Raw genomic sequence first — 16,288 nt, 5'->3', positions numbered from 1 at the left:
GGCGTGGACTGATAAATGACCAGAATACACAAGCAGGGGTGAAGGTCAGGTAAGACTCACGGGAACCTCTTACCCTTGAAGGCTGTTATTGTCGTCTTCCTGCCCTCAGCCTTGTGAAGGTCCCCCGGGTCCCACTGTGTCACCCGGGTAGTCGCTGTCCTCCTCCCTCACTGTTGTTAATGCAGTGAAGGCGCCTGTGTCCTTGAGGGATTTTCCGGCTCATGTGTTCGTCGTCTCCCTCTTCCAGACAGCACCACTCACTCTGTCTCACTTCACATAACGTAAATTTTACGTCGTAAAAGATGGATTTATTTAAGTAATCCTTTTTATTTTCATCCTGCCAACAACTGCGGGACAGGTATTGTTTGGGGCCTTGTGTGTGTGTGTGTGTGTGTGTGTGTGTGTGTGTGTGTGTGTGTGTGTGTGTGACTCCAAAATTAAAGAGGCCTTCAGCGCTGAAAAGAGCTGAACCGAAACACTGATGTGGATGTCCTGACTACCCAGCAGGTCCCTCAGCATCCAGATTTGACCCGCCTCAGCTATCCTCCATCCCTGGATGAGGTAGCTACTGCCATCAAACAGATGAAAAATAACAAAGCCCCCAAGGCCTGATGGAATCCCAGCCAAGGTGTATAAAGCAGGAGGACCTCTGCTTACCAGCCGTCTCCATACTCTCTCCTGGAGAATATATGGGAAAAGAAGGAAATCCCCCAAGATCTTAAAGATGCCTCCATTTTCAATATTTGTAAGAACAAGGGCGACCGGTCAGACTGTGGCTACTACCGCGGGGTCTCACTGCTGTCCGTAGCTGGCAAGATTATTGCCCGTGTCCTCCTAAACAGAATTCTTCCTGAGGCGGAAAACTTCCTCCCAGACTCACAATGTGGCTTTAAACCATCACGTGGCACCATTGACATGATCTTTGCTGCCCGTCAGATACAGGAAAAGTGCAGAGAACAGCGTCGTGACCTGTACATGGCTTTCATCGACCTAACCAAGGCCTTCGACTCGGTCAACAGAGAAGCCCTCTAGTGGACCCTCAGCCGTTTTGGCTGCCCCAAAAATTTTATAGCCATTGTGAGGCAACTCCACGATGGCATGAACAGCAGTGTCCTGCACAATGGCACCCAGTTTGAGTTCTTCCCCATCCAATCGGGGGTTAAACAAGAGTGTGTACTGTCACCAATTCTCTTTTCCATTTTCTTGGCTGCCTTCCTTACTCGTGCCAGTGCCAATTTAACCGGCGGGGTGGACATGGAGTACCGGATGAAGGGTCTTTTCAACACAAGTCGACTCCAGGCAAGGACAAAGGTGTTGGCAGTTTCCATGACTGAACTTCAGAATGCAGACGACCTCACTCTAGTTGTTCACACTGAACGCGACCTACAGGAGATCCTGAACGGTACTACCCTCTCTAATGTTACCCACTTTCGGTAGCTCGGCTCTCACCTGTCCACCACCACGGACATCGACGAAGAGATTCAGCATCGGATCAGATGTGCATCTCAAGCCTTTGGCAGACTCCGAAACCGTGTCTTCAGCTGTAGGGAGCTGAAATTATCTACAAAGTTACATGTAATATCGAGCAGTGGTCCTCCTCACCCTGCTATATGACAGCGAGACATGGGTCACATACAGGAGACACCTCAAGGCACTTGTAAACTTTCACCAACGTAGTCTACGTTCCATCCTTCGTGTTCGCTGGGAAGACAAAAGAACAAATGCCAGTATTCTTGCTGACACCAACTGTAGGAGCATCGAGGCTACCATTATCCAAGAACAACTACGCTAGACTGGCCATGTTACCCGCATGGACGATAGTAGACTGCCAAAGCAGCTACTTTACAGTCACCTAACGAATAGTAAACATAACGCTGGTGGGCAACTGAAAAGGTATCAGGATAATCTTAAAACAAGCCTGAAAAAGTGCCAAATCGACCTCCTCATCTGGGAGACGATTAATCCACACCGTAACGCTTGGAGGAGCACCACACGAGAAGGTGTCAATACTTTCGAGTTAGCCCGACTGCAAACTGAGACAGACAAGCGCCAACGCCGGAAAGACGCTGCCACCGCCCCTCCCGCACTCGATGTAGCCCTCCACATGTGCAGCGTCTGTGAACAACTCTGCCGGTCCCGTATCGGCCTCTTTAGTCACCTCAAAACACACCAATGAAGATGACATCCCTAATAACTCATCATTTTATCATAGCTGGATGATCGTCATACTTGATTCCGAGTGACAGCAAAGTAATAGTAGCGTGTGTGTGTGTCCCAATATAACTCGAGAACGGGTTGATGGAGTCTGTAGGAGTAGAGTGACCAGTATGAAACTAAGGTCCGCGGGTGATGCGAATTGCGCAAAAATGAACGAAGTGTTACTATGGTAACGGTTCGTGTAATAACAACAGTTTGTTGGACATTAAAGAAAACGATGACATGAAACAGTCTCTTGCGATGCCTATAATAATTTAATGTAAGTGTTTTACAAATTCGATATTTACCCTGCCATGGTAACAGTTCCCTCAGATTATGTTCAATTCAAGTATAATGTACTCCTCACTTTATGTGACTTAGTGATGTTGTAGAGAGATACAACACGTAATTTATGCTTAGTTATATAGTATAAGGAACATAGACTCTCTTTATTATTATTATTATTATTATTATTATTATTATTATTATTAATATTATTAATATTATTATTATTATTATTATTATTATTATTTGTTTACGACGTACTGTACACCTCATTATATATTTGCAGCTTAAGCTCCAACATCTTTCGACAGGAGGAATGTGCTTCGTCTACTGCACAAATACTTAGCGTAATTTTTATACCAGTACCTGCTATTGACTTGTTCAGCCTGACATGAATGGCTAATATGAGAGGTAGACTGAAGGCTTTTTCTGTTTCAGGTACAGCGCGGAGTGCAGTGTGTTGCTGGTGATGTGAGTAGTGGTGCAGTGTGTTGCTGGTGATACGAGTAGTGGTGACGGTGGTGCTCTCTCTCTCTCTCTCCCCCACACACACAGCATCTCAATGTTTTGTTTTGTTTCACTGTGTCTATTACGTTGATATATGTGTGTGTGTGTGTGTGTGTGAGTGAGAGAGAGAGAGAGAGAGAGAGAGAGAGAGAGAGAGAGAGAGAGAGAGAGAGAGAGAGAGAGATAATCACACCTTACTGTTGTTACTCGTACCATTGTTATCACCAATTAGTTATTTCTTTTGTATTTATATCTTGATAATGAATGATATTTTTTTTTTCAGTACGAACAGTTTGTTTTACTTTTAACTATTGTTGTTTGTTTGTGTTTGTGTATAAAGATATATGTATAAATTTGTTTCCAAAGATACGAACGTGCGCTTGTGTTTGTATTTACTTACATATGTGTTCATGTGTTCGCCTAAGTGTGTAAGTGTACATGACCGTTTATATGTACCCTGTATGTGTATGTGTCTTTACATGTGTTGTTGTGTGTGTGTGTGTGTGTGTGTGTGTGTGTGTGTGTGTGTGTGTGTGTGTGTGTGTGTGTGTGTGTGTGTGTGTGTGTGTGTGTGTCTGTGTGTGTGGTCAGCGAAGCGTGACTGCAGGAGGTGGTCAGGGTGGAGGGGGAAGAGTGGTGTTGGATTCTGGTACCCTCCCCATCCCCCCTCTTGTTACCCACAAGGTCGTCCTTATCCCCCCTCCTGTTGCCCGCTCACAAGGTCGTCCTCCTCCCTCCTAATCCTTTCCTCCCCTTCCTCCTCCCCTCCCTCAATCTCCCCTCTCCCTCTCATCCTTCGCCCCTGCTGTCCGGATGATCACGAGAGCGAGGTGATGATGAGGGGGAGGGGGGAGTAGTAGGAAGAGGGGTTAGAGGTAGAATATCTTTAATCATTCTCTTTATCTCATTTTCTCTCCGTCTTTATTTCATTTTCTCTTATTGTCTCATTTTATCTCATTATCTCTGTCTTTATCTCATTATCTCTGTCTTTATCTCATTATCTCAGTTTTATCTCATTATCTTTTTCTCTCATTATCTCTCAGTAGCTGTGTGAGTGTATCGCAGTGGTCTGGTGTGTGTGTGTGTGTGTGTGTGTGTGTGTGTGTGTGTGTGTGGTAGCCTACGATGTGTACTATCCTTTCTACACACTCAGGATGTCGTGTACATAGCAAGAGTCACCACAGCTACAGTACTATAGGATAATGTGTCCGTAACGCTAAACCAACGCCACTGCAGGTACGGGATGGGTAGGGTAGGTAGCGTCCGTCTGTCGTAAAAGCTGTGGGTAAGTATCCCTCATTCGTTGGTTGATTGTTGGCGCTGGCGTTCTTGAGTTTTGGTCGTTGTTGATGTGTTTAGCGAGGTATAACAGGCACCATGTAAGGTTCGATCCGGTGTACTCGAGTTATTATCAAGACTGCTTCACCACAACGCCTTTCGCCGCCTCTCCACATGACGGACGTAGGCGAAGGTGTACCTGGTGTGGCGTATGAGAGTATCTAGACGGGTTTTTGCCAGTTTTCCCCCCTCCCCCCTCCCTCCTCCCATCACTCCCTGCACCTGCTCCTCCCCCCCCCCCCCTTTCTCTGACATCTTCCCTCCTTCCCCACCCATCCCTCCACCCACCTTTACTTACCTGGGTACGATCTGGGAACATCGCTTATATTTTCGACGCATGGAAATTTCTCTCTTGTTGAAGGAGCAGAGATCCCTTATCGGAGCGGCAGATTGTGGTGTAAGTGGTGGTGAATGATGCTTGTGAGTGGTGGTGATGGTGAATGATGAGTGTATGTGTGTAGTGTTGGTGTATAATGCGTGTGTGTGTGTGTGTGTGTGTGTGTGTGTGGTGGTGAATGATGATTGTATGTGGTGATGATGGTGGTGGTGAATGATGATTGTATGTGGTGATGATGGTGGTGGTGAATGATGATTGTATGTGGTGATGATGGTGGTGGTGAATGATGATTGTATGTGGTGATGATGGTGGTGGTGAATGATGATTGTATGTGGTGATGATGGTGGTGGTGAATGATGATTGTATGTGGTGATGATGGTGGTGGTGAATGATGCATGTGACTAGTGGTGGTTGCGATGATGATGGCGCTTGTGTGTAGTAGTAGTAGTAGTAGTAGTAGTAGTAGTAGTAGTAGTAAGTTGTGAGTGATGCGTGTGAGTTGTGTTGTGAGTGATGCCTTCAATAATGTGTATGAGGGAAAAGATTATGATGTTAACATGTAAGTGATACTGACGGTTAAAGTGGCAGTGGAAAGTTATTGTGAGAGTCAGTGATTATAGTAATATTAAATAATAACAATAAAGCTCATTATGTTTGTAAAAAGTTATAGTGAAAAATAGAGGTTATGGTAGCAGTTACCATAAAGTGTTGGTCTATTAGTGATGGTAATATTGCGGTGTATGCAAATTAGGCCTTTTATCAGATAACAACCGGGTGTTAATGGATCGCCATCATCAAATGAAAATGATGACATATTTACCCTTTGTATTTATCGTGTTGTTGTTATCGTGTTCAAGCAAGTGACTCAACACTGGTCAGTGGGAGTGTTGCTTTGTGGTGGAGGCGATGGTACAGTATACATGCTTTTGGGGTGGAGGCGATGGTACAGTATACATGCTGTTGGGGTGGAGGCGATGGTACAGTATACATGCTGTTGGGGTGGAGGCGATGGTACAATATGCATGCTGTTGGGGTGGAGGCGATGGTACAGCATACATGCTTTTGGGGTGGAGGCGATGGTACAGTAGCCATGCTGTTGGGGTGGAGGCGATGGTACAGTATACATACTGTTGGGGTGGAGCGATGATTTTATATACATGCTGTTGGGGTGGAGGTGGTACGGTAGCCATGCTGTTGGGGTGGACGATGGTACAGTATACATGCTGTTGGGTGGAAGCGATGGTACAGTATACATGCTGTTGTGGTGGGCGATGGTACAGTATACATGCTGTTGGGGTGGAACGATGTGCAGTATACATGCTGTTATGGTGGGCGATGATTTGGTATACATGCTGTAGGGGTGGAGGCGATGGTACAGCACACACCCAGGTAATTTCTGGCTCACTTACAGAATATCTCACAGTCTTCATGTTTTGTTGGTTTAGTTAATATGAGAGAGAGAGAGAGATATGACGTGTTGCCGGGGCTCCTGGCTGTGTTTGGTGCTGCTTCTCCTGGGGTAGTGATGCTGGCAGACTGGTGGTGATTCTACGGAGCTGAAGAGGCTATAATGGTGAGGTGGTCAGAGGCTAGAGGGAGTGTTAGTGTGTGGGGGTTGGAGGGGTGATGGTAGTGGATGGGAGCTGGAGGGGCGGTGGTAGTGGATGGGGGCTGGATGGGTGGTGGTAGTGGATGGGGGCTGGAGGGGTGGTGGTACTGGATGGGGGCTGAAGAGGTGATAAATATAGTATAACCGGCTTGATCTGTGTCCTTGATGAAGTCTTTATATTCATTTGTTTTTGTGTTTTCTTTCGAGTCCACACAAGGTGTTGGTGAGGTGCCATGTTTGTGCGTCTCCTCGCTTCTCCTGGTGAGTTCCCTCTGTTATTATATTCATGTGGGTCATAGTTTCCTGAGGTTTATCGCTCACTTCTGCTGTAAGAGTTTGGTGTTAAAAACCGGTTTTTCTCTGCGTATAAACATGATTAGCTTAATATAATTGGGTAATGTTGATGTCTGACACTATACAGGACAAGATGTCAGTATGTGCGAATAATTTACGTTTATGAATTAGTCTTTCATTTATGATGAAACTCTTGTGCAAGTGTTGGGAGCCAAGGTGTTTATGCCACCAGACAGTATGAAGCAAGGATCAAGGTCGTGGGCTTAGATATACCAGCAATAGAGGTAATGGTTTTGTGGGTGAACAATATTCACTGAAGGTTTTTGAAAACATTTATGTGAAAATATTAGACCTGCTTTTATATATGAAATAAAACTGATGTAGCGGGGGCGTCATGGTGATGACATGATAAACGTAACAGTTTAGCTTCAATTTTAAACATAATCCAAACCAGAAGAAAGACGGACAGAAGGACGTCGCCTCGCCAGAACGGCGGACAACAGACTCCCAAAATAGCAATACTTGCAAGACCTGAAGTAAGAGGACCAATAGGGCGGCTTGGAAAAAGGTGGCAGGATAACATCAAGGAGGAGGTCCTCTTGTCCGGCATGAATGATGTCGAGTGGCTGGAGCATGTAATGAATAGAGAGGCGTGGAGGGACTTAAGAGAGCTGGCGGGGTTGTTAAGCCGGGGAGCCACCACAAGCAGTAAGTTTATATATATATATATATATATATATATATATATATATATATATATATATATATATATATATATATATATATATATATATATATATATATATATATATATATATTATAAGGTGGCCGTGATGGTGATATGGTAACACGCTTGTCTCACTGTTGTGTCTCGTGTTTAATCCCTGATCCGGGTCACATTTGAGAATGGTGTTATCCAGAGTAGCTTGTCACATCCCGCAGCCTTGACGAGCATGCGTGAAGACTACACCGGGACGGGGCCACACTATCATATCCCAGCTTCTTGTGCCCTCCCCCCATCCCCCCTCCGTTGTGTTGTTGTAATTACTGCTTCTTATGTTCCCTCAGGATCCAGGACTCACCGCGGGAGTCCTCGGGTTTCATTCCAACATGTATAGGAACCTTTGTAAAAACGTGTATGACGACCTTTGGGGGACATGTATAGCAACCCCTGAAGGATAAGAGACAGGGATCTCTCTCTCTCTCTCTCTCTCTCTCTCTCTCTCTCTCTCTCTCTCTCTCTCTCTCTCTCTCTCTCTCTCTCTCTCTCTCTCTCTGTATTCCCCAAGTGTCTATCTATCTCTTCAAGAGTGTGAACCAACTTCGCTTTATTCCAGTGAGGCAGTACGAGCGTAGTCATATTAATGCCACATTACGTCTCTTGTCACTCGCGGCATGTGTGTGTGTGTGTGTGTGTTAATAAGTTACGAGTTGATGTAACCACTGTCTGACCTATTACTGGCACCTACTTGTCTGGCTGCATTAGTGTATTGTACATTATACTCTTATGTAAGGGTGGGGTCACACTGGTGTACCTTTTGCCTGAAACAAGTGATCGACAAGAAGAAACGAAGCAAAGGGTTCAGATTCTTTTAAGTGTTGGCAAAATGTATGCGAATGTGGCCACACACACACACACACACACACACACACACACACACACACACACACACACACACAGATAGATAGATAGATAGATAGATAGATAGATAGATGGATAAACACTAACGTTGAATTGGCGATTACACCAAACGCCTCAGAGTACATGTCTCCATGCTCTGGGCGAAGGAGCTAATTTAGACACAATACATTAGAGTGCAGTGGTGTTGGTGGTCACACATTGAACACCTTTCCCTTAAATATCAACACAGAGCCATGTAAGTATAAGTACAACAGTCAGACAACTCATGTAAGTATAAGTACAACAGTCAGACAGCTCATGTAAGTATAAGTACAACAGTCAGACAGCTCATGTAAGTGTAAGTACAACAGTCAGACAGCTCATGTAAGTGTAAGTACAACAGTCAGACAACTCATGTAAGTGTAAGTACAACAGTCAGACAGCCCATGTAAGTATAAGTATAACAGTCAGACAGCTCATGTAAGTATAAGTACAACAGTCAGACAGCTCATGTAAGTGTAAGTACAACGGTCAGACAGCCCATGTAAGTATAAGTACAACAGTCAGACAGCTCATGTAAGTATAAGTACAACAGTCAGACAGCTCATGTAAGTGTAAGTACAACGGTCAGACAGCTCATGTAAGTATAAGTACAACAGTCAGACAACTCATGTAAGTGTAAGTACAACAGTCAGACAGCTCATGTAAGTATAAGTACAACAGTCAGACAGCTCATGTAAGTATAAGTACAACAGTCAGACAACTCATGTAAGTGTAAGTACAACAGTCAGACAGCCCATGTAAGTATAAGTACAACAGTCAGACAGCTCATGTAAGTGTAAGTACAACGGTCAGACAGCTCATGTAAGTATAAGTACAACAGTCAGACAGCTCATGTAAGTGTAAGTACAACAGTCAGACAGCTCATGTAAGTATAAGTACAACAGTCAGACAGCTCATGTAAGTATAAGTACAACAGTCAGACAACTCATTTAAGTGTAAGTACAACGGTCAGACAACTCATGTAAGTGTAAGTACAACAGTCAGACAGCTCATGTAAGTATAAGTACAACGGTCAGACAGCTCATGTAAGTGTAAGTACAACAGTCAGACAGCTCATGTAAGTATAAGTACAACAGTCAGACAGCTCATGTAAGTGTAAGTACAACAGTCAGACAGCTCATGTAAGTATAAGTACAACAGTCAGACAGCTCATGTAAGTATAAGTACAACAGTCAGACAGCTCATGTAAGTATAAGTACAACAGTCAGACAGCTCATGTAAGTATAAGTACAACAGTCAGACAGCTCATGTAAGTATAAGTACAACGGTCAGACAGCTCATGTAAGTATAAGTACAACAGTCAGACAGCTCATGTAAGTATAAGTACAACAGTCAGACAGCTCATGTAAGTATAAGTACAACAGTCAGACAGCTCATGTAAGTGTAAGTACAACAGTCAGACAGCTCATGTAAGTATAAGTACAACAGTCAGACAACTCATTTAAGTGTAAGTACAACACTTACTCAGAACCCAGGAGAACAACTTATGACCATATCTACGTGTTGGGTTGTGTCTGGGTCAACAGTCACACGTCGCCTCAATGATCAACAAAAACCTCTGTGTTAAACCTCTTGTGATTCTGTCCTGAAGCGGAGGGTGAAATATATTAAGGTGGATGGCCTTCAGTGTGAGCATTTGCTGTGAGCTATAGGGTTTCTCTTATTGCGATTGTATGAAGTATGTTGGTTTTATTATAACTCTCTCTCTCTCTCTCTCTCTCTCTCTCTCTCTCTCTCTCTCTCTCTCTCTCTCTCTCTCTCTCTCTCTCTCTCTCTCTCTCTCTCTCACACACAATAGAAACATTCCCCTTTCTTATAATGTTAACAAAAGCCTTACTAGACTAACTGCAGGTGTGTCTGTATGTTAGGACCAGCGGACAGGGAATGAAGGTTATTCATCGCTTCGCTTCAACAATAGATTGTATTCAGTAGAATTTGGAAGGAGTAATAAAGGCAATACCTCATTACACCAGAGAAAGCTGAAAATTTGTGGCCAGTGCCCGTGAAGGATGATTTTTTTTTTCTTCTCAGTAGTAAATTATGAGGCAGGAGGAGGGTGGTGGCCATTGTGGTGACTGCTGCCCCCGGCGTTACTGCCAGCCTCCGCCACACTCATAATCAGACTGAGACTTAGCTAAATTTGGTCGATTTTGTATCCCGGATAATCTCTCTCTCTCTCTCTCTCTCTCTCTCTCTCTCTCTCTCTCTCTCTCTCTCTCTCTCTCTCTCACACACACACACACACACACACACACACACACATACACACACACACACGCACACTCACACACTACGACGCACCATTAGGGTTTACTGTTTAAGAATTTATACCGTTATTAGATGGTTCATTACTTTGTTTATATAGTGAAGTCTTAAGATCACGTGAAGATTAGATCCCCAGCTTATTTCACCTTACGATTTACTAACTACCCAAACGCTAAAACCTAATCTAATCTAACCTAACCTAACCTAGCCTAACATAACCGAAGCGTACCATACCCAACCGCCCTGGTGAAATAACTGGGGTTCCTAATCTTCATACGCATCGATATTTTTAATACCAATTATAGAGTAATGTTTTTATTTTATTTTAATTACATAAGATTGATGTTTTTTTATGTCACTTGAGTACAGTTATGTAGTTTATAGTTATATATATATATATATATATATATATATATATATATATATATATATATATATATATATATATATATATATATATATATATATATAATTCTTTCAGTGTCATGTCGTTTAGTTTCAGGCAATTGTTCATTTATTTATTGGTGAAAGTAAGAGTTGATTGGTGTTTACTGTGGGAGTATTGTTGTTGTTTACTGTGGGAGTATTGTTGTTGTTGTTTACTGTGGTAGTATTGTTGTTTACTGTGGGAGTATTGTTGATGTTTACTGTGGGAGTATTATTGTTTACTGTGGGAGTATTGTTGTTGTTGTTTACTGTGGGAGTATTGTTGATGTTTACTGTGGGAGTATTGTTGTTGTTGTTTACTGTGGTAGTATTGTTGTTGTTTACTGTGGGAGTATTGTTGTTTACTGTGGGAGTATTGTTGTTGTTGTTTACTGTGGGAGTATTATTTGTTGTTTTGTGGTAGTATTGTTGTTGTTTACTGTGGGAGTATTGTTGATGTTTACTGTGGGAGTATTGTTGTTTACTGTGGGAGTATTGTTGTTTACTGTGGGAGTATTGTTGTTGTTGTTTACTGTGGTAGTATTGTTGTTGTTTACTGTGGGAGTATTGTTGATGTTTACTGTGGGAGTATTGTTGTTTACTGTGGGAGTATTGTTGTTGTTGTTTTACTGTAGAATGTTGTTGTTGTTTACTGTGGAATGTGTGATATTTATAATGGAGTATTGTTGTTGTTGTTTACTGTGGGAGTATTGTTTGTTGTTTACTGTGGGAGTGTTATTTGATGTTTTACTGTAGAGATATTGTTGTTTTACTGTGGGAGTATTGTTGTTGTTTTGTTTACTGTGGGAGTATTATTTGTTGTTGTTTACTGTGGGAGTATTGTTATTGGTGTTTACTGTGGGAATATTGTTGTTTACTGTGGGAGTATTGTTGTTGTTTACTGTGGGAGTATTGTTGTTGTTTACTGTGGGAGTATTGTTGTTGTTTACTGTGGGAGTATTGTTATTGGTGTTTACTGTGGGAATATTGTTGTTTACTTTGGGAGTATTGTTGTTGTTTACTGTGGGAGTATTGTTATTGGTGTTTACTGTGGGAATATTGTTGTTTACTTTGGGAGTATTGTTGTTGTTTACTGTGGGAGTATTGTTATTGGTGTTTGCTGTGGAAGTATTGTTGTTTACTGTGGGAATATTGTTGTTTACTTTGGGAGTATTGTTGTTGTTTACTGTGGGAGTATTGTTATTGGTGTTTGCTGTGGAAGTATTGTTGTTTACTGTGGGAATATTGTTGTTTACTGTGGGAGTATTGTTGTTGTTTACTGTGGGAGTATTGTTGTGCTGGTATTTCACGACTCTTCCCCAGTAGTCCACGCTTTTATTGGCGGGGGGGGGCGGGGGGCTTGTGATATTTATTTTTGCTACACTAACATTACTTCGTGTCTTACATATACTCTGTTATCTTGGATCTTTCCGCCAAAGTGATTACCCGATGATGAGGTGTTTGTACAGTGAGGCAGCTTGATGTTGAGGTCGCTGCCGAGGGGTGATGATGATGATGGTGGCAGTTTAACGCATGGTGTCACATGACGGGTGTTGGTGTTGTTGGTGATGCTGTTGGTGGTGTTGTAACGCATGGAACACCATAATGGTGAACGTTGTGGTAATGGTGTAACGCATGGAGCATCATGATGGTAAAGGTGTGGTGGTGGTGGTGGCAGAAGAGGCCATGTACCCCCAGATCACCTGCCCACACCTGCTGGAGGTGCTGCTGCTCTTCACCTGTCCCGGGAAAGTTACAAATAAGGTGATACCTGGATCGTCCCCCACAGGCAGCTTGTGCAGTGACTGTCTGAGGGTGAGGTGTTGCAGCGTGTCATTACTCAACAAAGGCCACTATACGAAGCTACACAAGTTAGGGAGGATCATTTAATGCTTATCTATTACCTTGGTAAACGTAATTTATCGTTATTACCTCAGTGTGTCCATTATTTTACTTTTTAATATTAATATCTATCGCTGGTGGTCAACTGAAGAGTAATCATCGCCTTTCTTGTGTACCGTACTTAGCATTTATATGTCATGGTGTGTGGGACAAAACTGTACATTTACTGCTGCCAGCTGAATGAAGTTCACTTTCAAGTTGCTTACAAAGTTTGTTTTTGATAAACTCTGAGGAAGTTTCGACCCATAACGTCTTGTACTCGGGAGTTAATTTAGAGTGGAAGTTAAAGGTCAATTTTCACAGTATAAGTCTATAATAGGTGGCCCTCTCTTAGACCATGGTTCTCTCGTCTGTGTTTGAGGTACGTTGTTAAAGTTTGTCTTCAGGAGCTGACAAAAGGTCAGCTGTGTAATCGAAAAGCCCTTCTCAGTGGTCCGGCGAGGCCCTGACACTCACTGCCACAATATTTAGGCCAGTTAGGAGAAGGACTGGTCAACCATCTGTAAGAAAAGTGTCCCAAGGAGCGACATACCAGTAGATCACCAAGATCTGTACTTGGTGACGGTAATGTATGACAGAGTCTGTACATGGAAGATCACCTCATAGAGTCTTGGTGTTGATGAAACAGTGACTATAATACAGACTTGCATCTGTCTGTCACGTCTGTCCGTCTGTACGTCTGTTCACCCAAGTTTATTGACAGAATTAAGGAAAATGTGTCCAGGTGAGGGCAAGGAAACTTTGTAGGCTTCTGATTTATGTGTTGTATGTATGTTACCAACCCACCAAGAGTGTTCCTTCCTGTTTACATGTCTCTGGTAAGGTAGGAAGCCTCGTCCTTGTACGCCGTTGTGTTAATCAGGTCGGGGGCCCCGCCCACTGTTTTTTGTGTTACATCAATCACAAATAACAGTATTTTATGGAGGTATTGTGTGGGTTATTCAGTCACTGGTGTGTGTGTGTGTGTGTGTGTGACCTTGGCGTCAGACGAGAGGAAGTAACAGTTATTGCTGTTTGTTGACCTATATCACTCAAAATCAACATGGCGAATATTCTAGCGTCCGTGTTTTCCTCCGTTGTCCGTTCGTCTGCGGCGTTCACATTAATTTTACTGTAAAATAAAAGAACGGACTCAACAAGCTAGCCGCTGCCATTTTTCTTTAGTCTGTGTGGTCTTAGGGCAGACTCCACTGTCTGTAGACTCACATTGACCTCTCACTCGTCATCTGCATCAGCGGATTTGATACACTGACGGCGTCGACTTCATCTTTATTACCATACTCGCTCATGATATACGGTGTGAGGCTTCATGCAAAACTGAGCGTCACGCCCGGGGTAATAACTAGTCAGGGGAGGTAACGTATCATCTCTCTCACTGAGAGATACCACACACAATTACCTCTCTTAAGCCACAAATTGAAATCAGGAGCATTACATAGATAAGCATCGAAGAGTGATAAGGACAACATTCCCGGGGCGGAGGGACGGGAGGGCGGCTCTGTTGCGCGAGTGGCTCTTGGTGCCAAGGGCCGCTCGGCTGCTCTAATTATCTATTGGCCTTCCGAGTGATCACGAGAGCCATTAGTAAAGGATAGGTGATTCATCTACCTGAGTGGTGGTGTGTCTCACCCCCCCCCCCCTCCCGACCCTACTGGGTCTTAAAGTAGGTTCCTGGGAACTTGTTTTTATTTAATTTTTTTATGAATCTAAGGTTTTTGCTATGAGCCAGGTAGGACCTTGTTGTGGTCAGAGAGAGAGAGAGAGAGAGAGAGATTTTTTACATTCTGTCAGTGAATTCTTCTGTGAATCACTAACTCTGTCAATCTGTTTGTCAGTCATTGTAACTGTCTGTGTATGGTCTGTGTGTTAGTATATCTGCCTGTATGGTCTGTGTGTGAGTATATCTGCCTGTGTATGGTCTGTGTGTCTGTATATCTGCCTGTATGGTCAGTGTGTTAGTATATCTGTCTGTGTTTGGTCTGTGTGTGAGTATAACTGTCTGTGTTTGGTCTGTGTGAGTATGTCTCTGTGTATGGTCTGTGTGTGAGTATAACTGTCTGTGTTTGGTCTGTGTGTGAGTATAACTGTCTGTGTTTGGTCTGTGTGTTAGTATATCTGTCTGTGTTTGGTCTGTGTGTGAGTATATCTGTCTGTGTTTGGTCTGTGTGTGAGTATATCTGTCTGTGTTTGGTCTGTGTGTAGTATATCTGTCTATGTTTTGGTCTGTGGTATGTCTCTATGTATGGTCTGTGTGTTAGTATATCTGCCTGTATGGTCTGTGTGTGAGTATATCTGCCTGTGTATGGTCTGTGTGTCTGTATATCTGCCTGTATGGTCAGTGTGTTAGTATATCTGTCTGTGTTTGGTCTGTGTGTTAGTATAACTGTCTGTGTTTGGTCTGTGTGTGAGTATAACTGTCTGTGTTTGGTCTGTGTGTGAGTATAACTGTCTGTGTTTGGTCTGTGTGTTTAGTATATCTGTCATGTTTGGTCTGTGTGTATGATATAACTGTACATGTGTTTTGGTGTGTGTGGTATGTCTGTCCGTGTATGAAGATGCAGCAATGTGTAGGTACCAACTGTCTGTGTTGGTCTGTGTGTGAGTATATCTGCCTGCATGGTCTGTGTGTGAGTATTTCCTGTCTATATGGTCTGTGTGTGGAGTATAACTTGTCTGTGTTTGGTCCTGTGTGTTGGTATATATCTGTCTGTGTTTTGAATTCTGTGTGTGAATATAACTGTCTGTGTTTGGTCTGTGTGAGGTATGTCTGTCCGTGTATGGTCTGTGTGTGTGGGGAGTATAACTGTCTGTGTTTTGGTCTGTGTGTGGAAATATATCTGCCTGCGTGAATGCAACTAATGTGAGTATAACTGTCTGTGTTTTGGTCCGGTGTGTGGCTGAGTATATCTGGTGTTTGGTCTGTGTGTGTAGAGTATAACTGTCTGTGTATAGTCTGTGTGTGTGTAGGTATAACTGTCTGCTCAGTCCATGTGTGAGTATATGCACCATAGGGTCCTGTGTGGCCAAGTATAAACTGTACTGTGTTTAGTCCCAGGTGTGTGTGGTATATCTGTCTGTGTTTGGTCTGTGTGTGTAGAGTATAACTGTCTGTGTATGGTCTGTGTGTGTGTGAGTATAACTGTCTGTGTTTTGGTCTGTGTGTGAGTATATCTGCCTGCATGGTCTGTGTGTGAGTACCGCTGTCTGTGTTTGGTCAGTGTGTGTGAGTATATCTGCCTGTGTTTGGTCTGTGTGTGTGAGTATAACTGTCTGTGTATGGTCTGTGTGTGTAGTATAACTTTGTCTGTGTATGAGATCTGTGTGTGAGTATAACTGTCTGTGTATGGTCTGTGTGTGAAAATTATATAACTATCTCTGTTTTTTGGTCTGTATTTAATTATAATATATATTTTGATGCAATGAGGTATATCTGTATAGATGCTGT

This window comes from Homarus americanus, unplaced genomic scaffold, assembly GCF_018991925.1.
Source record: "Homarus americanus isolate GMGI-L3 unplaced genomic scaffold, GMGI_Hamer_2.0 scaffold30108, whole genome shotgun sequence".
In the NCBI taxonomy this organism is placed as follows: Eukaryota; Metazoa; Arthropoda; class Malacostraca; order Decapoda; family Nephropidae; genus Homarus; species Homarus americanus.
The sequence above is the reverse complement of the archived record's forward strand: the minus strand, read 5'-3'. Positions refer to the sequence as shown.